General features: G+C 44.2%; 1 long non-coding RNA gene across 3 annotated transcripts; it reads left to right on the top strand.

Moving 5' to 3' along the window:
* Positions 1-1984: 1984 nt before the first annotated feature.
* Positions 1985-23502, top strand: LOC125451983 (uncharacterized). 3 transcript variants are annotated; one of them, XR_009445810.1, is made up of 4 exons: positions 1985-2098; positions 15511-15635; positions 19495-19607; positions 23027-23502. It is a non-coding gene; the product is annotated as an uncharacterized LOC125451983 (long non-coding RNA). The 3 variants fall into 3 exon arrangements; XR_009445811.1 differs by lacking the exon at positions 1985-2098 and adding an exon at positions 4991-5077; XR_007247432.2 differs by lacking the exon at positions 1985-2098 and adding an exon at positions 14782-14960.
* The last annotated feature ends 1346 nt before the right edge of the window (positions 23503-24848 follow it).

Below are 24848 nucleotides of genomic sequence, written 5' to 3' on the forward strand. Positions count from 1 at the left end.
TGAAGCCATTCACAAAGGTAGCTGGCCATCGCCAACTCCAGGATAGTTAGGGGTGGGTAATACCTGTGGTTCTGCAAGGCCAGCCCATGATTATTGAAGGAGTTTTACCTAGGAACCTTCGTCCCTAAGATGGTGCCGTTAGGTGATGACTTGTAAACTTTTCTCTCTACCTATGGTGAGTGTAGGTGACAATAAAGCTAATTCAATTCAACTCCCATTCAATGGGCGAATAAACAGAGTGGGAGGAGTCATCAATGAAAGCAGCAAAGTCAAGTTGCAAACCTGAGTGACAGGGCAGACTAATCACTGCCTGTTTCGTCTACCTCTGTGCTTATTTCTCATCTTCGTGTGTTCACCATCCTCACCCACCTAAGGTCCCAGGCCCACTTACTGCACTGTCCCCAGGCTGTAGGAAACTACATCACTCTTGCAGGCTTCCTCAGGCCCCTCCATCCACAACCTGCTTGTTTTGGATACATTCCTCTCTGCCTCTGTGTGGAGAATTAACCTCGGCCCATCTATTAGATTATTTTAACATCATAAAATGACCCAAGATATTTTACACGAATATCATAAACCAAACCGTATTGGGACAGATGATGTGAAGCTCAGTCAGAGGGGTGAATTTTAAGGAGTAGCGTCTGAATGAAATTGAGAATGTGGAGCGATTTCAGGTGAATTTCCAAAGCTGAAGGCTTTGGTGGAGAATGAAATAGTCCCACAGAGGCCTGTATCGTGTCACCAGGCCCCCCTTTATTTACAGTTGGAGAGTCCCTGACACTGATCCAGCTCCTTCAGAGCTGGCTCTCAGAGTGAACAGCACCCCTAACACTCCTGTTCATATCTGTCAGCCAGGGATCCCTGATTGGACCAGGTTAACAGCCCTAATCGGGGAACACAGATTCTGTGAAGTCCACCTGGCTGATCTTGTTACAATCGCAATAGGGAGATTCTGATTCCTGATGCACAAGGATGTCAAATTTCCATATAAATAAAAGAATTTATTCAAGCCTTGCTCCTCTTCTAAAATATCCAGGATCTTAGGAAGCCTATGGTGTCCCTTTGCTTTCCCTGCACCATATCAGTGATCAATAGTCTATTTGCCAAGTAATCAACGTCCTTTTCTGCTATAGTATACATTGTGGTGATCGTTCAAAATTTGGCATTCTTGCACTAGTCCTGATCAGTGCTGGTAAAAAAATTCCAACAATATGTCTCTCTTTTCACCAATTCTCAAGTTCAGCATGAGCAATGACATCAGAAATTACCTGTTGCACAGCAGCTTTAGTCAATGCTTTAGAATGTCTCCTGTCTCAGATTTGCAGGAACTTGTCTCAGTTCCATTTCTCCTTCCGAATTACTGCACACAGGCTTTACTGATCATCTGTCGTGAGCATTTGACCCGTTATCAATTACCATCCATTGAACTATTGTATAACTTTTAAAAAAATTAAAATATCTCATTAAATTAAACCATCCTAAACAAAATACATAGGTGCCCCGCGTAATATTCTGGAATTGAGCTTGTCCATTTTCTTGCAGAGAGAAACAGCCAATAAGATATGAATGTCTGCAATAATGGCACTGGGAACTATCGGACATTGAGATTGTGGTTCTGCAAAGTCAGTGGAACAGGGGGAATGACCGACATCACAGTCCCTCTTCCAAAGGAGAAGTGTACCCTCCTAATCAGTGTCCTTGAAACATTTTGGTCTGTTCGATATCAACTTCTAACATTCCACTTCATGTTGTCATCCAACTGATAACCATTGGCCAAGCAAACCACTGACTTACTTTAGCCCTAGTGCAGATGATGTAAGTCTGCATGAACACAGTCTGTAACCATGAATCATGGTTCCTGCATGAGGTCACTAGATACAGTCCACGAACTTTTATAATTCATTCATGGCATGTGGGCATTACAGGCTGAGTTAGAATTCATTACCTGTTCCTGGTTGCCCTCTTGAGAAGGTGGTGGTGAGCTGCCTCCTTGAACCGCTGCAGTCCGTGTGCTGTGGATAGACCCGCAATGCCCTTAGGGCAGGAATTCCAGGATTTTGACCCCGTGACACTGAAGATATATTTCCAAGTCAGGAAGGTGAGTGGATCAGAGGGGAACTTGCAGGGGGTGGTGTTCCCATGTATCTGCTGCCCTTGTCCTCTGAGATGGAAACTGTTGCGGGTTTGGAAGGTGCTGTCTGATGAGCCTTGGTGAATTTTTGCAGTGCGTCCTGGGTTGCTTAGCACAATTCGCTGGCCGGCTGGTACATGATACATAGTGAGCCTTAAGTGTAGGTTCTGCACTGGCTGATGGCATCATGCACTTCCTTTGACGTGTCATGTTGGTGACCCTCAGCTTAAACCACCACTAGCCTTCTCTCTCTAATGAAATTCCAATTTGATTTATTATTGTCACATGTACTTTAGGCACAGTGAAAAGTTTTGTTTTGCGTGCACTACAGGTAGATCATACCATACAAAGTACATTAGGGTAATAGAGCAGAGCAAGGAATGCAATGTTACCGCTGCAGAGAAGATGCATAGAGAGCGAAACGTGTCTTTTGGTGCGAACAGACTATGGCAACTTTACCTTTACACACTGCTGCTTCTAAGTGTCAGTGGTGGAGGGAGTGGATGCTTGTGGATGTGGTGCCAATCAAGCGGCTGCTTTGTCCTGGACGGTGTCAAGCTCCTTGAGTGTTGTTGGGGCTGCACCCATCCAGGCAAGTGGGGAGTATTCCATCACACTCCTGGCTTGCGTCTTGTAGATGGTGGGATAGGCCTTTGTGGAGACAAGAGGTTAAGTTACTCCCTGAAGGACACCTAGCCTCTGAGCTGCCAAAAAGGATTTATACACCAAGCCCAGTTGAGAACATCCCCTGATAGAGTGGAATCTGAAATGTAGATCGTGCTTCCTTTCCACTCCTTCTCTGTGTCTATTGTGCCTCATCACGAAGCCATTTGGAATCAAAGCATGATGTCTGCTGATGGACGAAGAACGGTGGATTCAGATTTAGCTCATTCAGTCACAGCAGAGTCACGTGAGAAGCCTATGACCCTGAGTAGGAATCATTCTCTCATGACTGACAGTGAACAGTAGACAGGCTTTGACCCTGTTGATAACAAATCTATCAGGTGCATTTTGGAAAGATTGTAAGTTTTAATGCAATGAAAACTCCTTTGACCTTGAGTCAACACAAACTTAATTAATTATTGCAGCATTGTAAAGCAGATGCAATGAGCTTCATTGTACCTTACATCAATGGGAGCAGTTTGTTTGGCCCATTGGACCTATGCTTGCTGGTGATTACTAGAACCTCTAATAACTGTACTTTAGTATTTTACCAGTTGGACTTTTGAAAGTGCAAGAAGCCCTGGGGACCCAGTGGTTTTTGCTTGTTGTCTTTGATAAAGGGTAAATATTCCATGAGGATCACTTTGCAGTCATTGACATTTTAGATAGATTGTTTGCCAAATTGGGAACTGCTAGACACAGACGTAAAGAACAAAGGCCCCTCGGTCTTGGTCAGTTCATGGACTTCCTTATGAATTTTGGAATTTAACATTTTCATGCTACAGCACGTAATCAGTCAAACAGTACAACATATTGATAAAGGACAGCCTGAGAACTTATACATTGGAAAGGAAAATGTTTGACTTTTTAAATTTATTCTTGGGATGACGGCAACGCTGGCTAGCCCAGCATTTATTACCCATCCCTAATTTCCCAGGGCACAGCTCAGAGCCAACCACATTGCTGTGGGTCTGGAGTCACATGTAGGCCAGACCAGGTAAGGATGGCAGTTTCCTTCCCTGAAGTACATGAGTGAATTAGATGGGTTTTTCAACAATCAGTAATGGTTTCATGGTCATCATTAGACAGCTAATTCTAGATTTTTATAGAATTCACATTTCACCTTCTGCCATGGCAGGATTCAAAATTGGGTCCCCAGAACAATACCTGGGTGTCTGAATTAGCAGTCCAGTGATAACACCAGTAGACTATTACCTCCCGTCCTATCTTCTATTGCACACATTGATTGTCCCCACACAATCGAGACATAAAGACTCTGGTACATGTCTTAACTTTTTGTTCCTAAACGGTCATTGCCATCCAAGAGGAATGCCAGGGCGAAAGACAATCTCACCAAACAACAAGGCAAACTCATGTCCTGACTCCCCAAAGCCTGTCCACCATCTACAAGGCACAAGCCAGGGGTGTGATGGAATACTCCCCACTTGCCTGGATGGGTGCAGCCCCAACAACACTCAAAAAGCTCAACACCATCCAGGACAAAGCAGCCGCTTGATTGGCACCGCATCCACAAACATCCACTCCCTCCACCACCAATGCTCAGTGTGTGAAGGTAAAGTCACCATAATTGGACCACATCAGAGGACATGTCTCTCATTAGAGAGACGGCTGGTAGTGCTTTAACCTGAGGGTCACCACACCTCACATGACAAGGGAAGAGGAGAGACTTTCATGGAACATCAGCCAGCACAGAGATTGAACCCACACTTTGGGGTCACTGTCTATTATAAACCAGCAGGCCAGCCAACTGAGCAAGGATCTAGGCCCGAAACGTCAGCTTTCCTGCTCCTAAGATGCTGCTTGGCCTGCTGTGTTCATCCAGCTCCACACTTTGTTATCTCGGATTCCCCAGCATCTGCAGTTCCCATTATCTCTGAGCTAATCAACCCCACTACAGTGTGAAGCAGCTACAAGATGTACTCCAGAAATTCATCAAAGATCCTCAGACAACAAGTTCCAAACCTACAATCATGTCCATCCGGAAGGACAAGGGACGCAGATACATGGGGACACCACCCCCTGCAATTTCCCCTCTAAGCTACTCACCATCCTGAAATGAAAATATATCGCTGTTCCTTCAGTGTCGTTGAGTCACAATCCTGGAATTCCCTCCCTAAGGGCATTGTGGGTCAACTTACAGCACATGGACTGCAGCAGTTCAAGAAGGCAGCTCACCCCCACCTTCTCAAAGGGCAACTAGGGACGGACAAGAAATGCTGGCACAGTCAATGACGTCCACATCCCATGAAAGAATTGGAAAAGGTCAGATGTAGGCTGTAACTAGTGATGACATTTGTAGTTAGAGATTGAATGCATACAAACGTGCATCATCTCTGTCAGGGCCAAAGTAGATCATTAGTTTGTTCAGAGCCAATGGTTATCTGTTGAGTGATAACTTGACGTGGAGTGTGGGAAGGAGATATCAAGCAGACCAAAATGTTTTGAGAACACTGATTAGGAGGATGCATTTCTCCTTTAGCTGTATGAGATCCAGGTTTTGGAGTTTCATCCTGAAATCACTCCACACTCTCTACTTCTTTTCAAAAAATGCTCCTTAGGGCTCACCCTTTGGACTGAGCTTCAGATCATCTGTCCCAATGTGGGTTGGTTTAAGGTATTCCTGTGAAGTGCCTAGGATCATTTGATTATGTTAAAGGTGTTACATAAATACACATTGTTGTGTTTGTCTTTTAATAATGCCAGAGTTTCTACAAGCAATGTTCTTAGTGCTCTCCATCATCCTCTAAGATTTCTGTGTGGCCCCATGCCTCTAAGTCCCTGCGCCCCCTTTAACATTATGTGAGTCAGTTCTCGTTGTCTATTCTTGATGTTCCTGCCATAATTTAAGGAGTGTGTGCTCATGGAAAAGACGTGCCGCCATGATAAATGATAGCAACACAAAGAGGGTAAAGGCCATTCAGCCCATCCAATCTCCTCCACCATTCAACAGGATCATGGTCTTAAAATCCTCAACTCCACTTTCCTGCCTTTTCCCCATAACCCTCGATTCCCCTTGCTGATTAAAAATTTGTCTCTCTAAGTCTTGAATATGCTTAATGACCCAGCCTCGACAGCACCTCTGTGGTAAAGTATTCCAGAGAGTCACTCCCATCTGAGAGAAGACATTACCCCTCACCTCTGTCTTACATGTGTGACCCCTTATTCTGAGATTATTCCCGCTGGTCCTAGACTGTCCCACAAGGGGAAACAACCTTCAGCACCTACCTCATCAATTCCCCTAAGAATCTCTTGCATTTCAATAGGTTGCCTCTCATTCTTATATGTTCCAGCAAAGCCTTTCCACGTGTGTGATAGGTATCATTTCATGAAAGATCTCAAGTGATTTACCTGGAAGTTGAATAGCTGAAGGCATCGATAGTAGATAACTCCCCTTCCATCATAAATGCAATAGACTCTTTCTAATTAAAATTGAAGGAAGAATTATTTTTTAATTACATTTTTCAAGCAAAAAATCTGTTCCTAAAATCTCTGAGTCACATTGGAGAAAATCTTATCCAGGTCTCCTTATGATTATTGAGATTCATTCGATTAGGATGTGCTTGTTGATTATATCATTTGCCTGCCTAGATGGAATGAAACATCATTGTGAAATATTACCAAATTAAAGTTTCTCACGAATTGTTATTAGCTATTTGTCACTTTTGTAAGCTTGGAACTGATTTTGTGAGGCATTCTGAAGCGACAGTGCCCTGTACTATGGAACACAGGTTAGTTTATTAGTTTTTAATTGCCAGCACAAACGTTTTGTGAAACGTAAAGTCCAGTATTTTAGGGCAATCTCAGTGGAAAGTTAACAGCATGTTGATGTAATGCAAAAATCAGCAGTCTAACTTAGGGCCATCCATTCACTTGTTATTCATCTGTTAACAGTTTACTCACACCATTTGCCACCTGCCGAGACTTGTAATTTAGCCTGTTGGCACTCCACTTACACTCTTTGTATAACAAGGTGTGGAGCTGGACGAACACAGCAGGCCAAGCAGCATCTTAGGAGCACAGAGGCTGACGTTTTGGGCCAAGACCCTTCATCAGAGAGGGGGATGGGGAGAGAGTTCTGAAATAAATAGGGAGAGAGGGGGAGGCGGACCGAAGATGGATAGAGGAGAAGATAGGTGGAGAGGAGACAGACAAGTTAAAGAGGTGGGAATGGAGCCTGTAGAGGTGAGTGTAGGTGGGGAAGTAAGGAGGAGATAGGTCAGTCCGGGGAGGACGGGCAGGTCAAGGGGGTGGGATGAGTTTAGTAGGTAGGAAATGGAGGTGCGGCTTGAGGTGGGAGGAGGGGATAGGTGAGAGGAAGAACAGGATAGGGAGGCAGGGAAGAGCTGGGCTGGTTTTGGGATGTGGTGAGCAGAGGGGAGATTTTGAAGCTTGTGAAAATTCCATTCCCATTCCCAATTCCTTCGCCTCAGCCGTATCTGCTCCTAGAATGAGGCATTCCACTCCCGTACTTCTCAGATGTCCTTGTTTTTCAAAGACCGCAACTTCCCCTCCCCAGTGGTCGAGAATGCCTTCGACCATGTCTCCCACATTTCCCACGACTCATCCCTCACACCCCGCCCCTGCAATAACAACCAAAACAGAATCCCCCTCGTCCTCACATACCACCCCACCAACCTCTGGATACAACGCATCATCCTCCGACACTTCCACCATCTACAATCCGACCCCACCACCTAAGACATTTTTCCCTCCCTTCCCTTGTCTGCTTTCCAGCAGGACCATGCTCTCCATGACTTCCTTGTCAGCTCCACACTCCCCTCCAGCCCCACCACACCCGGCACCTTCCCCTGCAACCGCAGGAAGTGCTAAACTTGCCCCCACACCTCCTCCCTCACCCCCATCCCAGGCCCCAAGGTGACTTTCTATATCAAGCAGAACTTCACCTGCACATCTGCCAATGTGGTATACTGCATCCACTGTACCTGGTGTGGTTTCCTCTACACTGGGGAAACCAAGTGGAGGCTTGGGGACCGCTTTGCAGAACACCTACGCTCGGTTCGCAATAAACAACTGCACCTCCCAGTCACGAACCATATCAACTCCCCCTCCCATTCTTTAGATGACATGTCCATCCTGGGCCTCCTGCAGTGCCACAACAATGCCACCCGAAGGTTGCAGGAACAGCAACTCATATTCCGCTTGGAATACTTGGAACATTGCGTGCAGTTCTGGTCACCCCATGACAGGAAGGATGGGGAAGCATTGGAAAAGGTGCAGAGGAGATTTACCAGGATGTAGCCTGGTCTGGAGCGAAGGCCCTATGAAGACAGGCTGAGGGACTTGGGTCTGTTCTCATTAGAGAGAAGAAGGCTAAGAGGGGATTTAATAGAGACATACAAGATGATCAGAGGATTAGATAGAATGGACAATGAGAGTCTTTTTCCAAGGATGATGGCGTCAGCTTGTACGAGGGGACATAGCTACAAATTGAGGGGTGATAGATTTAAGACAGATGTCAGAGGCAGGTTCTTTACTCAGACAGTGGTAAGGGTGTGGAACGCCCTGCCTGCCAATGTAGTTAACTCAGCCACATTAGGGGCATTTAAACAGTCCTTGGATAAGCATATGGAGGATGATGGGATAGTGTAGGGGGAGGGGCTTAGATTAGTTCACAGGTCGGCGCAACATCGAGGGCCGAAGGGCCTGTTCTGCACTGTAGTGTTCTATGTTCTACATTCTATGTCCTAACCCTGCAGTCCAACGGTATCAATGTGGATTTCACGAGCTTCAAAATCTCCCCTCCCCCTACTGTATCCTAAAACCAGCCCAGCTCGTTCCCACCTCCCTAACCTGCCCTTCCACCCACCAATCCTCTCCTCCCGCCTCAGACCGCGCCCCCATTTCCTACCTACTAACCTCATCCCGCCCCTTTGACCTGTCCATCCTCCCTAGACTAACCTATCTCCTCCCTGCCACCCCACCTACACTCCCCTTTACTGGCTCCATCCCAGCCTCTTCAACTTGTCTGTTTCCTCTCCACCTATCTTCTCCTCTATCCATCTTCAATCCGCCTTCCCCTCTCTCCCTATTTATTTCAGAACCCTCTTCCCATCCCCCTTTTCTGATGAAGGGTCTAGGCCCAAAACTCAGCTTTCCTGCTCCTCTGATGCTGCTTGGCCTATTGTGTTCATCCAGCTCTACACCGTGTTATCTTGGACTCTCTGGGCCTGTCATCTCTTTTACACTTTTTGTATGATCCTTTTATCTCTCTTGTTCATTGGTCTCTCTTGCCTATAAATTCTGTGTCTGTGTGCACCCTCTCACTTCACCTGATTAAGAGCCAAGGCTCCGAAAGCTTGCGATTGCAAATAAACCTATGTCCTCTGACTTCTGACTTTATCCACCCTCAGTCCAATACCAGCACCTCCACACTGGGGGAAACAAACTTTGACTACGCATCAAGGACCATAACTCAGTGAGTGGATCCCTTTCATCTGCCTGAAACAGAGCAAAGTCTTGATCTCGACCGAGTTTTGCAGACTGGCACATTCCAAGGTCCAGGACCATGTGCTGAGGGACACACTACAGCTTGGAGAACCTGCTGCCAAGGTGCAGTGGGGAAAGACCACTGCGTGAGTTCTTTCTGCCAAAGTTAGATGGAGATCCATTCAGTTACCAGATCCACGTCCCCAACCCACCCCACCCATGCCAGTGCTTCAAATATATGTAAATATAGTCTCGCACAAGTAAAAGCTCTGGATAAAGTCATTCTCCAATGTTTGTTTATTCCTTCATAAGTCACAATAGAGAATTGAACTGCTTCAGCGCATATATAAAGTTTTTTTGATGAATAAAGTATATTTTTGAAATGAAAAGCAAACTTGGAGAGATGAAGAGATTCAGGGTGAATTATGAACCTCTTGTTATTACTCACTATTTGCATCACTCCAGTGTTAGCTTTAAATAAAGAGATCCCACCCTCAGATGTCTCATTACGTTTAAGAACTTGCTGGATTTGCACAGTGGTTAACCATTAAACCCACAGCAAGAAGTTAAGACTGGGATTTAACAGCGTAAGAAAGTTTTTAACCCTGTAACAATTGTTAACGCGATGATACTGAACCTCTCAGACACCAAAAGGGAATTATTAAATTAAAACAATTAAAATTTAACTCATTGTTACAGGAAGTAAATGATTATTAAAGATTCACAAAATTTTAATTTGTTTTTTATTACTTTTCAGTCTGTTTTCCCTTCTGGTTGCAACCCATTCTTTTTTTTTCACATTATTTCACTTTCTGCGGTTGGTTTGACTCCAATTTGCCAGATTTCAGTTTCCTTTGCTTGTCTGTTTCTTTCCTGAATCCTTTAACTCATTAGCTAAGCACAAACACTGGAGTCCTTGTTTCATTCATGCGATATGGATGTTGCTGACTAGACCAACCTTTCTAGTCCATCCCTTATTTGCCAGAGGGGATTGATGAGGGCAGGGCAGTGGAGGTGATCTAAATGGACTGCAGTAAGGTATTCGGCAAGGTTCCTCATGGTGGACTGGTTAGCAAGGTTAGATCACATAGGATAGAGGGAGAACTAACCATTTGGATACAGAACTGGCTCAAAGGCTGAAGACGGAAAGGGGTGGTGGATGGTTGCTTTTGACACTGGAGGCTCGTGACCAGTGGTGTGCCATAAGGATCGGTGCTGGGTCCACTTCCTTTTGTCATTTATACAAATGATTTGAATGTGAACATAGGAGGTATAGTTAGTAAGTTTGCAGATGACACCAAAATTAGAGATGTAGTGGGCAGCGACGAAGGCTAACACACTCGACAATGGGATCCTGATCAGATGGGCCAATGGGCCAAGGAGTGGCAGATGGAGTTTAATTTGGATAAATGTGAGGTTCTGCATTTTGGCGAATCAGGGTAGGACTTATACCCTTAATGGTAAAGTCCTGGGGAGTGTTTCTGAACAAGGAGACCTTGGAGTGCAAGTTCATAGTTCCTTGAAAGTGGAGTCACAGTTGGATAGGATTCTGAAGAAAGCAGTTGGTATGTTTGTCTCTATTGGTCAGTGCATTGAGTATAGAAGTTGCTGCTGTACAGGGCATTGGTTGGGCAGCTATTGGAATGCTGGGTGTAATTCTGGTCTCCCTGCTATCAGGGTGCTGTGAAACTTGAAAAGGTTCAGAAAAGATTTACAAGGATGTTGCCAGGATTGGAGAGTTTGAGCTACAGGGAGTGGCTGAATAGGCTGGGGCTATTTTCCCTGCAGTGTTGGGGCTGAAGGCCGACCCTATGGAAGCTTATAAAATCATGAGGGGCATGGATAGGGTGAATAGGCAAAGTCTTTTCCCTGGGATGGGGGAGTCCAAAACTATAGGGCACAGGTTTAAGGTAGGAGGGGGAAGATATAAAAGGGACCTAAGGAGCAACTTTTTCACACAGAGGGTGGTGCGCGTATGGAACGAGCTGCCAGAGGAAGTGGTGGAGGCTGGTACAATTACAACATTTAAAATGCATCTGGATGGGGACATGACTAGGAAGGGTTAAGAGGGATATGGGCCAAATGCTGGCAAATGGGACTAGATTAATTTAGGATATCTGTCAGCATGGACAGGTTGGACTGAAGGGTCTGTTTTCATGCTATATGTCTCTGTGGCTCTATGAGTCTATGACAGTCAAGATTCAGCCACATTGCTGTGGGTCTGGAGTCACATTTAGCCCACACCAGGTAAGGACGGCAGCTTCCCTTCTTGAGGAACATTAGTGAACCAGAGAGATTTTTTCCCGGCTATTGACAATGGTTTCATGGTTATCATTAGACTCATAATTTCAGATTATTATTGAATTTATATTCAAATGCTACTATCTGCTAGATTGAGATTGGAATCTGTGTCTCTGGACTAATAGTCTAGTCATAATACCACTCAGCCATCACTGGCTCAGGTACAGAACATACAAACATAGAACTAGGAGAAAGAATAGGCCATTCTGCCCCTCAAAGCTGAAGCACCACTTAATATAATCATGGCTGATCTCATCTCACCCTCAACTTCACTTTCTTGCCTGTTATCCTTTCAATCCTTTACTAATTAAAAATCGGTCAAGCCCTCCTTACAGTTTTTTAATGTCCCAGCATCTATTACACTCTGGGCTGTGAATTTCACACATTCATGACGTTTGGCGTGAAGTAATTCCTCCTCATCTCTGTTTTAAATGGATCCATAGAGTCACAGAGTAATACAGCATGGAAACAGGCCCTTCGGCCCAAACGAGTCCATGCTGACCATGATGCCTGCTCAGCTAGTTCCAATTTCCCACACTTGGTCTGTATCCCTCTAAACCCTTCCCTATCCAAATGTTTTTGAAATGTTGCCATTGTGCCTGCCATAGCCAATCTCTCTGGCAGCCCCTTCCTTACACGCACCACTCTCCGCATGAAGCTATTGTCCCTCAGGTCCTTCCTAAATATTTCCCTCTCACCTTAAACCCATGCCCTCTACTTTTCAATATCCCATTCCTGGGAAAAAGACTACATGCATTCATCCTATCTACACCCCTCATGATGTTATACACCTCAATACCACAAGTATTGACTAAACTGTTCTAGCCCTATCTCCTGTTGACGAATTACGTCCTGTATCATGCACCCAAAATCTTTAACCAAACCTCTGTTTAACCAAACTTGTGAGGCACGCCCACATTACCAGTCTCCGTCGGCACAGAATGGAGACAGGAGATTTACAAGGACAGCACTAGAACGGAGAGATTAAACTCAGCAGGCAAGCTGAACAGGTTACTTTCTAGGAATAGGAATAGCAGAGGGTACAGCTGACCTGAATGACTCTAACATTGAGAAGGGTTCGGTAGGGTAGGCACAGGGTTGTATGAGTTCTGGGGGGTGTGGTGGGCCCTGGGCTGGGGACGTACAGAGGAACCAGTCACACCGAGCTGAAAAGACTGAGGGAAGCAATTCCAGAGGCTGGGTCTTGGGTGGCTGAGGGAACATGTGTGGCAAAAGTGGGGCAATTAAAAATCTGGCAGGGTGGGGGGGGGGTCAGGCAAGGGATAAGAATTTGAGAGTACAGGGCTTTATGGAACTAAATCTGCCGCTGTTACCCTAAAACTATGACCTCTCGTTCTAGATTGTCCCACGGTGGGAAACATTATCTCTAGGTCTACTTTGCCAATCCCCTTTAACAACTCAAGTACCTCAATTAGATCCCAAAGAACAAAAAGAACAAAGAAAATTACAGCACAGGAACAGGCCCTTCAGCCCTCCAAACCTGTACTGACCTGCTGCCTATCACAGCTAATACTCCCTATCCTTCCGGGGACCGTATCCCTCTATTCTACCCTATTCATGCATTTAAATAATTAGATGCCCTACCGTGTGGAAACAGGCCCTTCGGCCCAACAAGCCCACACTGCCCCTTGAAGCATCCCAACCAGATCAATCCCCCTATAACCCACACATCCCTGAACACTACGGGCAATTTAGCATGGCCGATCCACCTAACCTGCATATCTTTGGACTGTGGGAGGAAACCCGCACAGACACGGGGAGAATGTGCAAACTCCACACAGACAGTCGCCTGAGGCAGGAATTGAACCCAAGTTCCTGATGCTGTGAGGCTGCAGTGTTAACCACTGAGCCACCGTGTCGCCAAGGCACCTCCCATTAGTCTCATTCCTTGAAGCTCCAGGGAATATAGGCCTAAGCTGCTCAATCTCTCCTCATAGGTCAATAAACACTCGTGTAGAATCAATCTTGTGAAGTTGAACCTGGAGAAAATTCTCGAATAAAAGATGTTGCTATGGGTACAGCATGAGTACAATCAAAACTGTTTTTAATTTCAGGGATATGTGAAATTGTTCAATGACGTTCCAGAGTGCAGAACTCTGTTCTTGCATTGATATGCCATCCAGAAACCTGTCCCATCCAACCGATTAATGTTTGTACTTGGTATCATACACTTCTCCAAATCTGTGCGTACATGCCCGAGCCTTGTGTGTTCCCTGACTTGAAATGCTGAGGGACTATAACAGAGTGGCTGTGTTTGGTGAGTAACCATTACATGTAGCAGTTTGACACATCCCAAGGACATTCTGAGAGGTTCACTGAAGCCTGGGACAGCAGCTACAGAGACACAATGACAAAGGCCTACCATCCAAAATCCTCCTGCCATAGCTCACTGAACAGATACAAACTGTGCTGAACCATTTGGGCAGTACATCAGGCATGAGCACTGCAAATAGAACATCCATTTGTATCACAATAGAGTGATAGAGTCATAAAGTCATAGAGATACACAGCACAGAAACAGACCCCTTGATCCAACTCGTCCATGCCGACCAGGTATCCTATATAAATCTAATCCCATTTGCCAGTTTTTGGCTCCTATCCCTCTAAACACTTCCTATTCATGTCCCCATCCAGATGCATTTTAAATGCTGTAACTGTACCAGTCTCCACCTCTTCCTCTGGCAGCTCGTTCCATGCACGCACCCCCCTCTGAGTGAAAAAGTTGCTCCTTAGGGTCCTTATTAAATCTTTCCCCTCTCACCTTAAACCTGTGCCCTGCAGTCTTGGACTCCCCTATCCCCAGGAAAGGACCTTGGTTATTCACTCTGTCCATGACCCTCATGATCTTATAAACCTCTATAAGGTCACCCCTCAGCCTCCAACACTCCAGGGAAAATAGCTCCAGCCCATTCAGCCTCTCCCTGTAGCTCAAACCCTCCAACCCTGGCAATATCCTCATAAATTTTTTCTGAGCTCTTTCAAGTTTAAAGTATAATGAGCAACTTTACAGCGTTGATATAAAATAACTTAAAAACCAAAATCATCTATTCCCAGTAGTTTATTGAGGGATAGATTTGCCAAACTTCATGGGGGAAAACAGCAAGCACTGACACAGGGAAGACAGGCTCTCTTTTTGACAGGACCTCTCTTTCTTTAGGCAAAACCTGAGACAATGCAGCACTCTCTCAGCACCAACTACACGCTCTGATCACTGCAGTGGTACGTACAGCCCAACATCGAGATGGTGCTCTTCTGCAATGACAAGGAGCCAAATCTGAAAGGAGAATTTGATTCAGGACAGTTGCCTGAAACGGCTGATAATCCTCCGAGGATGTTCTGAGGTGTGGGTGCAAGCTGGCCAGCAAGTACAATGCAGGTAACTGAAAGGGAATTAGATGGTAATTTGGAAAGGAACAATGAGCAGGGCTGTGGAGCGCAGGGAAGCTGAAGAACAGCATTCAGTGAAATGTTCATTTGCAGAGCTGGTGCAGAGACAGGACTACAGCTTCGTTAAGGCACAGAAAGAGGCCATTCACCCTATCAATAAAATCTAAATCTAAATCTTCAAGCAAGCATCATTAGCCAGTGCCAGTCTTTTGTTCAATCCCTGTATACTTGTACATTATTTTCTACCCAAATTACCATCTCATGCTCCTCTTGAATGCTTCAGTTAAACCTGCCCCAACCACATTTCCAGGCAGTGCATTCCAGACCCTAACTACTCGCTGAGTGTCACGATGGGTTCAATGGTCTTCTGCTGCACTCCAAACAACTCTGCGATTCTGCTCCTTCAACATTCTGTCATGCACTTTGCTGAATCTTGTGATTTACATGTATTCCTGGGGCAAGAAAAGCAGTCTGCAAATGACAGGGGTGTTGCTAAGCTTGACTGTCATCACAAAATTGCCTTTCCATCGACCTTGTAGATTTGCGGGTGACTGAAGAGTAAAGGTGAAGATGAGACAGTCACAGACATATCCTGCAGAGTTTGAATAAAGGCTGTTACAGACTGGAGCATAAGGGACTGAATGAAAATCTACCACATGACCAGGTAACAACGAGAAAACAACACTCGATGCTATTTAAGAAATAATATATTATCACCTTTACTGTGCTGGGGAATTGAGAAGAGACAAAAAAAGAGATGGTGAATTGAATCTTTTAATAGCCTTGCTATTCTCAGTTCTCGGTACTAATGATTTCAATTATATTTGACCACAATTTGCAGCCACCAGCTCATTTTACCAATCCCAGAGCTTGCATTATTCAATGCCTCTCATCAGAGAGTGTACAGCTTAGGAACTGCTTCATTACCGAAGGAGGTAATTAGCGACATCTGGTCACATGTTGGAGTATCATCTTCTGAGGGTTATGTGTGATCGCATGTGACTTCTGGAATCAAAAGCTGAAATTCCAGGGGAAGGGCTTCTCTTTTTGGATGTTTCAGATGAGCCAGTAGGAAGGCAGCCTCTCAATGTTGGGTTGAAAGTTCGAATACCAATACCAGACTACTTATGCAGTACTGAGGGAGTGCTGCACTGTCTGTAATGCTCTCGTATGAGTGAGATGCTTCAATGAAATGCTGTCTGTCCTTTCATAATACATGAGGTTTTCCTTTGATGTCCTGACCCTTGTACCTGGGCTTTCAGGTGTTAGTTTATGAGGAGAGATGATACAAATCAGACCTGTTTTCTTTAAAATTGAGAAGGTTAAGGGTCAATCTGATCAAAATCTGCAACTCATTAAGAGGAAAAGATGAGGTAGAAAAATCAGTGTTGGCAGATTCTAGAACTAAGGGGAATAGTCTGAGAATGAAGGCCAGACCGTTCAGGGGAGATGTTGGTAAGCACTTACATGCACAAAGGGTGATAGATGCTTGGAATTCTCTTCCACAAATGACAGTGGATACTGGATCAGTTGCTAATTTTAAATCTGAGATAGATAAATTTATGTTAAACAATATGTATAAGAGGTATGGGTCAAAGGCAAGTACATCGATTCAGTTAAATTGATTAACACTTACTTCTATCATCTAAATCATGAATATAAACTGTGAAGAGCTAGGGTCCTAGCACTAATCCCTGTGGTACTCCATTACTCACTGCCTGCCATTTAGAGAAGAGGCCATTTATTCCGACTGCTTCCTGCCAGCCAACCCATTTTCTCTCCATCCTAACAGCACTATCCCAAATGCCATGTGCTGTGGTTTTTCGTATTAATCTCTAACAGGGGGCTTTGATAAAATCCTTCTGACTGTCTAAATAAACTGCACCCATGAGCTCCCCTTCAACAACACTATTGGTTATATGGTCAAAGAATTCCAGTAGGTTTGCCGAGCATGACTTCTCTTTTGTAAGATCATGCTGACTGCATCCTGCCAATGTTTGGTTTTAACAAGGTTGTCTTTCACAGAAACCTTTGAGCATTAAAAGGCAGAGTATCTCGTGTTTCGTTGAGACACCACTTTTTAAAGCCAAACGAAAGAACAAGATATAACCTATCAATCCATATTTCAGTCTGGGATCTGACTTATCCAGTCATAACGTCAGCTGGGATCGTAACAATAAGTTACATCCTCTACTGGATGTTTCCAATTCTTCAGCTGAATTAACTGGTGACATTTTTGCATTTCTAACTGTTTTCCCGTTTAGTAAAAGCTGGATATTTTTCAGGTCTAGAGATAGTAGGAACCACAGATGCTGGAGAATCTGAGATAACAAGGTGTACTGCTGGATGAACACAGCAGGCCAAGCAGCATCAGAGGAGCAGGAAGGCTGATGTTTCGGGTCTAGACCCTTCTTCAGAAATGAAGAAGAAGGGTCTAGGCCCGAAAAGTCAGCTTTCCTGCTCCTCTGATGCTGCTTGGCCTGCTGTGCTCATCCAGTTCTACACCTGGTTATCTCTATTGCTCAGCATTTGGACGTGGACTGCTTCAGCATCTGATGAGTCACAAAGGTTTTATGGACCAGACCAGACCCCCTCAAAATATTTAAAAAGGTAGCCTAGGCCCAAACTTTTTTCTTATTTTAAAGAAAAATGTGAAGTGTTCTGTTCCAGACACAATGCTACTGGTCAAACTACACAATTTTAAGCAAAATGCAATTTATTCAAACACTGTGGTGAAAATACAACCCAAGGAAGAGGAATAACTTAAGTCCATTGGCATCCTTAACAGAACATTAGATAAAGTAACCATTACTAATTAACTGTTCCAATACAGTAACATGCCATAAACATGCCCCTTGGCAAAAAGGGAAAGTTCAGACACAGATTCTCACTTGCAGTTCTCCCGTCCAGGAGGTCAAAAAAATTTCAAAAGAAAATCCAGAGAGAGGAGCAGCCAGGAGACATTTACTGGAGCTTCCAACGCTGAAGAGGGGCCTAGGCCCGAAACGTCAGCTTTTCTGCTCCTCTGATGCTGCTTGGCCTGCTGTGTTCATCCAGCTCCACACCTTGTTACCTGTTGAAACCCCAGTAGCTTCTGCTGTTACCAAAAAGAAACAAAACTTAAGTATCCTGATTTGTAAGAGCTGGTCATACCCACTCAGGCTGTTTAAATAAAACCCAAGGCTCCCCACGCTGTTTACATTACCTTAGACTGCTCTGAACTTCTGCCTTACAACCTCTCTTCAAAACAGAAGAGCAAAATAACCCTTAAAAGCCACATCATTATCACATATGATACTGAACATTGTGCAAACATCATTGAAACATCCCTACTTTTATGTGAAATGAACTTCAAGCCCACCTGAAGTGCATTCACCACTGACTACCACTTCCTGAAGTTTAAACTTTGTCTCTCAAAACCAGAATTCACACTCCAAAACACATGAATTCTGAGCGATATATTCACACAACAGTGTGTAAAAGCTATGTTGTAACAAAAATCTTCAAAACTCAGTTATAGCGGTATATTTTGTGCACTTCACTTGAATGCAACAAATCCCCAAACGTCGAAAGCAAGACACATTTTGATGCTTCAGAAATCTTTGTAAGTACTGCTCATAAATAATCCAAGCTGCATTTAAAAATGGTCTGAGCCTCATTTAAGAATACTGTTGCAATTACTGTGCGGTATTGTTTCAGTCAAAGACAATTAGTTTCATACAATACAATAAACCTTGGTTTTTACAAACTGAATTAATTTATTTTCTGGTTTCTCCCATTAGCTAACACAATCACTAGTTTAATTACTGTCTCATCACTTCTTTTCCTTTTGATTAAAATACAGAATCAACAATGTTTGAATTAATTTAACTTCACATAATGTCCAATATTTCAGAGCTTTGCTTTCATAACGCAGCAACACTTTCCAAGTAAGCAGTAAAATTTGGAGGTTTGTGTTGAGAAAGTGCTGGCAGTAAAATGGATTTTCTTGGCAGTGTTGACATCCGTTGCTCTAACATTCTCATCCCTGTTTTCGAGAGCCTCCGTTGTCTCCACACTTCCCTATTCCCGGAACCATTCCTGACTCAATGTTAGATGCAGTGCCTCCTGCTGCAATACAGTGTGTGATAATAAATGCCTTCCTTCGGTAGCTTTCTTTTTGAAGCTGTAAAGATGCTACATACATAATCACAAATTTTCTTGCTATTATATTTACATAATCCACGCCCTGTACCATAAATTTGACAAAGTATACTATCGATTTCACCAGAAAAAATATACATTTCGAAGTCTGTAGAAGACTCTTAGTAAATCTACTCAATGCCTCATTAACAATGAGAGCTAAGTGATTCTTCCTGTCACAGTTTATTCGTTTTGAACACCATTCCTCTGAATTATCAAATAAAGCATTATAAATGCAGTAATGGAGAGATGCGCATTTTTACTGATAGCCATCAGTTGCCGCTTGCCCCTGTGCGTAACTTTTAATACAAATCAATACAATTGTTTTTATTCATTCACAGGATGAGGGTGTCGCTGGCCAGGCAACATTTATTGCCCATCCCTAATTGCCCAGAGGACGTTTCAGAGTCAACCACGTTGCTGTGGGTCTGGAGTCACATGTAGGCCTGACCAGGTAAGGATGGCAGTTTCTTTCCCTCAAGGACATTAGTGAACCGGATGGGGTTTTCCCCCCAAAAAATGGCCATCATTAGATTCTCAATTCCAGATATTTTATTGAATTCAGTTTCCACCACCTGCTATGGCAGGATTTGAAAGCAGGTCCCCAGAACATTAGAAACAAAAACAAAGTTGCACAGGTCTGGCAGCATCTGTGAAGGAGAAAACAGAGTTAACAGTTCGGGTCCGGTGACCCTTCCTCAGAGCTGATACCTGCGTCTCTGGATTAACAGCCCAGTGACAATACCACTAGGCCACTGGCTCTTGATGCTGTGCAAGCACCACACCATTGAGTCATGGCTGACCTGTATGTCAATGTTATTAACATGAAGGATAGTAACGGTTTGCAACTCTCTTCCCCAAACAGCAATGGCTGCAGGCTCAATTGTTAATTTTAAATCTGAGATAGATTTTATTTTTGCTAAGCAAAGATATTAAGGGAAATGGGCTAAAATGCAGTTCGATCACAAATCAGCTGTGATCTTATTGAATGGTGGAACACGCTAAAGGTGCTGAATGGCCTACTCCTGTTACTATGTTTTCCTGGCATTGCTCCACTTCTTGTGATAACTGAACAAACATCTATTACTCTCAATTATATCAGCACCAATTGATACACAGCTTTTTCTTTGAAAGATGAAGTAACCCTGTCAAACATCTGGGAGTCCAAATGCAGCACATCCCCTGGCTCATCTCTATCCACTCTGGTTGAGACTTCCTCAAAAATCTTTCATAAATTAGTCAGGCACATTTTCCCTTTCATGTTCTGTCTGGCATGTGACAGGTTAGCAGCTTCCACGGGGAGCCAGGCCTGAGGAAGGGTCTCTGGATCCAAAACGTTAACTCTGTTTTCTCCTCCACAGATGCTGCCAGACCTGCTGAGCTTTTCCAGCGACTTTGTTTTTACCCCTTGTTTTTGGCTCGCTCAGTGTCTGATGGAATATACACATGGGGCTGCATTCCATTGGAGCTCAGCATCATCGGGAACAAGAGGAGGCGTCTTGAGGCCACTTCCTCGCAAAAGGACAGGGCAGAGCCAGTAAGATTGAAGCTGATCACCCACACTGGTAACTGGGCCCTTCACCTCCTCCTGTCCACCCCTCCCAGCCTATTGACAAAGAAAACAGGAGCAGGAATAGGCCATTCAGCCCTTCAATATGATCATGGCTGATCATCCAACTCAATAGCCTTCTCCAGCTTTTTCCCCTTATCCTTTGATTGCTCAGGCCAGCACCTTCTTGAGAACATACAATGTTTTGGCCTCAACAACTTTCTGTGACAAATGTTTTCACAGGTTCCCCATTCTCTGCTTGAAGACTCATTTCTCCTCATCTCAGTCCTAAATAGCTGGCCCATATCCTTAGACTTTGATATCCAGTTTGTGATGTGCATGAGAACCAACAGCATCAACTCAATTCCCACACTGATTGAGGTTACTATGAAGGACTCTCCTTCTCAATATTCCCCCTCTCCTGAGGTGTGGTGACCCTCAGGTTAAACCACTTCCCATTCATTTTTATATTATTCATTCATAGGATGAGGGTGTAACTGACCAGGCCAACTTTTATTGCCCATCCCTAATTGCCCAGAGGGCAGTTTAGAGTCAACCACTTTGCTGTGGGTCAGGAGTCACATGTAGGCCAGACCAGGTAAGGATGACAGTTTCCTTCCCTAAAGGACATTAGTGAACCAGATGGGTTTTTCCCAACAATCGACAAAGGTCTCATGGTCATAATTAGATTCTTAATTCCAGATGTTTTTTGGATTCAAATTCCACCATCTGCTATGGTAGGATTCAAACCTGGGTCCGCAGAACATTTACTGGGGTCTCTGAATTAGCAATCCAAAGAGAATACCACTAGGCCATCATTCACCTCTTGTGTAAAACACAAGAACATGAGTACTAGGAGCAAGAGTAGGCCATTCAGCCCCTCAAGACTGCTCCACCATTTAATACAATCATGGCTGATCTCATCTCAGCCTCAACTCCACTTGCCTGTCTGCTTCCCATGAGCCTTCAACGAAGGGTGTGCTGGCATCCACCTCACTCTGCAACAGTGATTCACAACCATTTGAGAGAAGTTATGGGAGACCAGTCCAATGATACAATAGGACCACAGCAACTTTACACTTACTCTGTGACTGCTGCTTCTAGACGCCCTCATTATCAGGAACCTTCCTTCTTGTATCTATCCTGCCTATAAGTGCCCCGAAGGGGAGTAAACCAGTTTCCATGCCCAGGCTTGGCGATATGTGAGTCCAGATCCAAAGTAATGTGGCTGGTCTCTGAAGTGCCCTCAAGCAGGAATGGGATTGTCAACAAAGACTGGTGTTATCAGTGATACCCACATCCAACTGAATAAAAAAATGACAGAGCCATTACTGAAAATTGACCCTGGCGTGCAAGTTCATAGTTCCTTGAAAGTGGAGTCACACGCATACAGGATAGTGAAGACTCCATTTGGTATGCTTGCCTTTATTGGTCAGTGCATTGAGTACAGGAGTTGGGAGGTCATGATGTGGCTGTACAGGACATTAGTTAGGCCCCTGTTGGAACACTGTGTTCAATTCTGGACTCCCTGCTATACAAAAGATTTGTTAAAGTTGAAAGGGTTCGGAAAATATTTGCAAAGATGGTGCCGGGATTGAAAGGTTTCAAATATAGGGAGATGTCGAATAGAGACGGGCTATTTTCCCTGGACCGTTGGAAGCTGAGCGGCCACCTTATAGAGCTTTATAAAATCATGAGCGACATGAATAGGGTGAATAGCCAAGGCCTTTATCCTAGGGTGGGGAATCCAAAACCAGAGGGGCATTGTCAATAAACATGGAGCAGTTCAGACAGCATCAGAGGAGCAGGAAGGTCAACATTTCAGGCCAAAACCCTTTGTCAGGACTGGGGAGGGGGTGGACAGCCCAGTAAAGAATAGAGGGAAGGTAATCGGGCTAAGGAAAGGTAGGAGGAACCAAGTGAGGTGGAGAGTAGGGGCTTTTAGTGATTGGTCAGTGGGAAGGGTGGAGTGGATAGATGAATAAGAAGACTCAGAGATAATGGGAACTGCAGATGCTGGAGAATCCAGGATAATAAAATGTGAGGCTGGGTGAACACAGCAGGCCAAGCAGCATCTCAGGAGCACAAAAGCTGACGTTTCGGGCCTAGACCCTTCATCAGAGAGGGGTCTAGGCCCGAAACGTCAGCTTTTGTGCTCCTGAGATGCTGCTTGGCCTGCTGTGTTCATCCAGCCTCACATTTTATTATCTTGAATAAGAAGGCTGACAGGTTGTGGGAGGAGAGATTTTGAAGCCGGTGAAATCAATATTCAAGCCACTGGGCTGTAAGCTCCCGGTGTGAAATATCACGTGTTGTTGTTCCAGTTGACATTTGGCTTCGCTCTGACAGTGGAGGAGGCCAAGGATGGACATGTCACCAGGAGAGAAGGAGGGGCAACCAAAATGTATGGCAACCAGAAGGTTACATTAGAAGCGTGAAGTGGAAAGGAATCTCACTTGCAGCAGAGAAATCCTACCTTGATGAATAAACAAAATAAACATTAAAAACAGCACAGATTTTGACTCGACCTCATTTGAAATTGTAATGTGTTTTATTATTATCACTGAATATTGATGGTATTTTAATATTAATGATGTGCATATTGTGGTCTTGACTTGTGTTTGTTAAAACGTTCAGAACTATTATTTATTGGTCTTCAGGAGCTGCTTTATTTATTTGCATTTGTGTTCATTCCGGAGCTTCAGTTTGTAAATTCCCACAAAATAAAAAGTTTACCTCCTCAGAAATGGTGAGATTAACGAGTAACATAGATTCCAAAGGCTCGGCAACTCACATTCTTCGTGGCTACAACAAGTGTTCATTGACTTTTCCACTGAAGTGTGAAACTGGTGCATGTCACCAGGACAATGTATGAATCAAAATAAATTTTTTAAAAATTGTAAAGCGAGGCTGTGTTCTCTGAAGATGTTTATTGACTTTGTCCTGACCGCTGCTAAATGTCTGCAGAATCAAATTATGTAGGATAGGGATGAGGACAGGGTATTGAGAGAATTGAGCCTATTTGAGATGGTTACAATTGGCCAGGAGCTGACAAGATATTGATGGCTCACCCATCCCCAAACACCCCTCCCCCCTTCCGCCTCAGTTCAGTGAGGTACTCAGGATGTCTTTAAATGATACAGATGAGATTAGAAGTGCTCCTTCATAGCTCCCATTACGCTTTCTGTCTTGCTCATTCGTTTCAAAACATTTATTCAGGGTGTGTATTCAAGCAGTAAAAAGTAATATGAGAAAACAAGCCTAATCAGTGCATAGTGGTTTGTATCTGCTGGGACCAAAGTCCCCTCAAAGTTGCATTGGTGCCCAGCTGTATAGCAGCACCATGCAGACCCACAAACAGAGCAAAGCTAAGCAAGTGTGAGCAAATTCATTCCAGATCACCTGCGAAAAATGAGACCATCATTTTAATTTTGCAAAGCGTCCGTCAGAACTCAGAATAATCGCAAATGCGGCCGTGACGATCACCCCAATTTAGCATCTCAGCTTTTTTTAAAATATTCGGTCTCGGGAAGTGGGTATCCCAGCCTGGTGGGGACTTGTTGCCCCCTTGAGAATGGGGTGGAAAAAATCCACCCGCTGTATTGGAGGGAGTTCCAGGATCGTGACCCAGTGACGCTGATGGAATGACTAAATATTTCCAAGTCAGGATGGTGAGTGGCTTGGAGGGGAACTTGCAGGGGGTGTGGTCTCACAGAACATAAGTAAATACAAAATAAGCCATTTTTCAAAGTAGGATATCCCCATTTTTCTAGAATGTACATAGTAAATATTTCATGATTGGTTGGCAACAGAGTATAAAGATAACCTGGGTCATTTTGGAATGAACAAGCTGAGTACTGTAGGGATTGGTGCTTAGGGATTCAGCTGCTGTCAGTATAATTCAATGACTTGTGTGAGGGAATAAAGTGTAATATTTCCAAGATTGCTGACAGCGCAAATCTAGGTTTGAGTGAGAGTAGAGAGGAGGATATAAAGAGGCTTCAGGATAATTTACCCAACTGAGTGAGCATAGATCTTATTTGGGAGATTCAGAACAATATGAGGCTTCTCACTTCAATAGAACAACAGAATGGCAGATAAAAGGTGATAAATTACAAAATGGTGATGTACAAAAAGTTCTGTGAG

This window comes from Stegostoma tigrinum, chromosome 5 (assembly GCF_030684315.1).
Source record: "Stegostoma tigrinum isolate sSteTig4 chromosome 5, sSteTig4.hap1, whole genome shotgun sequence".
Taxonomy (NCBI): domain Eukaryota; kingdom Metazoa; phylum Chordata; class Chondrichthyes; order Orectolobiformes; family Stegostomatidae; genus Stegostoma; species Stegostoma tigrinum.